The following is a 2468-nucleotide window of genomic DNA, read 5'->3' as shown; positions in this document are numbered from 1 at the left end:
ACATACTATTATAGCAGGATTACATGCTAATTAAAAAAATAATAATAGATAATATATAATATATATACATATATAATATAGATACAAATTGAATTTGAATTTTTTTACAGTACAAATCCAAAGCAACACAAGATCTAACCCAGTGATAATATGTGCTTCTAACCTGTCAGGATGTAGAAGTGTAAGAGCTGTCATTGCTGACTTCATTTTGCAAGGTGGGGGATCTGGGGCTATCATCTTCAACCTTCCTTTACTAGAGAGTCACTGCCCTAGGACAAGTATGTGAGTCAAGTGTCCTGAAAATATACTAGCTCACATAGTAGATAAGCAAAAATGATGATAACCCAGAGCTAGTACCTTCAAAGATAGCAAACAATAACTGCAGTGACAACTCCAGTATTTCTATTCTAACAGGTTTCCTTTAATGGTTTCTGTGTAAAAAGAAATCTAGCTTTTAATTTTGAAATGATCATACCCCTGCAGTTTATGTTTTCTTACCTGACATCTGTATGTTGTGTACATTACAAATGGGACAAACACCTTATAAGAACCACATAATACTGTAGGTACTGATGGCTTATGTCTGCATTATAAGCCTAGAACAGGGAACTGGCAAGTACCATGGAATATAGAGCAAAGACACAATTATATGAGTACATATTAGAAGTACTTTTTTTTTACCTGATTGTCCCAGATTCTGCAATATGCTGTATGTAGTTCTCTTGTTCAGAAAGCTTTTGTTTAATCAAATTAAAATCCCATAGTGGATTAACTGAGTTTGGATGCAACCAGGCTAATATAGAAACTTGGAAGTAATTATTGCCTTCTTGTTTTTTTAAAGATGCAGGCTCCGACACTAAACCTTATCATAGCTTTACTACTTTGTAAGTGACTCATTTAAAACAAGCTGAAATGTCTGACTTACTAGGTATTAAATCAGGATCAGGATAGCAAAGCGGAACTTTTAAAATATGTTAACAATGTCAACTCCCACATTTTAGTCCTCATAGGTTCACTAAACTAAGAAAGTGAACATGTGTTATGTTATAGGACAAAATTAGAAATCTTAATTGTGCCTGAACAGTACCCTGAAAATGTACCTTTTGTCTGGAATTCCTCCTGAAAAATAGCAGTGCATTTCGTGATGTGTGAGTGTGCCTAGACACGTCTGTGCCTACAGTCTCATAGCTGTATATCTGCACTGTGAGATCTAATGCACTGCTGTCCCTGACTGATTATCTCATGAGATCTAAAGTGAGGCTTGGTAATGTTAGTACTTTGCTGCTCACTGTTCTCTTTGCTGGAGGTTTTGACATGACGAAGCAAAGCCCTGTCTCTACTAAGATGGCCGCCTCTACACAGAGACACAGTGTACAGTAGAACAAGACATTGTAAATCAGTAATGGTGAAATGTCAGCATCAGAAAGACTACAGGCACAATTGGTGACTTGTCATGTGCCCTCTGCTTGCTTTTTTTGGGCACAACTTTCAGAGTTCAGTTCCTATTCAAACCGTTTTTTCCACAAAGAATCATATTATAAAAAGCACCCCATATGTGTTCCTACAGATACCGTACCCTTTTTTAATGTTAATATTTATCTAGATGTAGTGATCAAATATCTATTTCAATCATACTTTACAACACTAGACAGGTGCCCATTAATCTGCTTGGAATAGACAATGACAAAATAATATTGTTTTATAGAATGTGTTATATTGACTGTGGCAAGTGCATAGCAAAGCATCAATAACTTCCCAGTGTGCAGGACTATCATCTTGGATTAGGCAAAGAGGTCAAGAATAATAAAGAAATACAAAGCTTGTGTTTTTTGTTGTTGTGCTGAAGTTTTACTGTATTATTGTTGATGTATTAAGATCTGAGACTGATTATTGATGGGCATGAGAAGCAAGCACTAAGTCTATTTTCTAAGGCTTTGTGCAGCTTGAATCTGATTGGTAACTCCAAGAAACTTCAGTCTACTGACACTCTGTTACATTATGCTTTACATATGAAGAGACAAAGACATATGACAAATGACAAATGTCATAAGAGCAGGGCTCAAAATTTCCACTTGCCTGCTCGCATTTGGCGAGTGGAAATGCAGTGCAGGCGAGCGGAAATTCCTGTCAGGCTTGCTGTCGCAGATCGCGTACCTGACTCGTGGGAGCAGCTGCTTCTGCTGGTCTGTCTCCCTTCCTTTTGGCCGGAGCTCTTCACTGAGCTCCGGGTCGAAAACGGAGTGATTAGTAATGTCTGCAGACCTTACTAATCACACCAGATCACCAGGGATCTGCCTGCTCGCCTCCTCCCTGCAGAAAGACAAGCAGGTGAGGCTTCCTTGTATTATGTTACATTGTGGGGGCAGGGAACAAGGGGAGGGGATTATGTTATGTGTGGGGGGCAGGGAACAGGGGGGATTATGTTATGTGTTTGGGGGGCAGGGGGATTATTGTGTTATGTGTGGGGG

The sequence above is a fragment of the Nanorana parkeri genome, unplaced genomic scaffold, assembly GCF_000935625.1.
Source record: "Nanorana parkeri isolate BGI_ZX_2015 unplaced genomic scaffold, ASM93562v1 scaffold796, whole genome shotgun sequence".
Taxonomy (NCBI): Eukaryota; Metazoa; Chordata; class Amphibia; order Anura; family Dicroglossidae; genus Nanorana; species Nanorana parkeri.
This window is presented reverse-complemented; position numbering follows the sequence as displayed.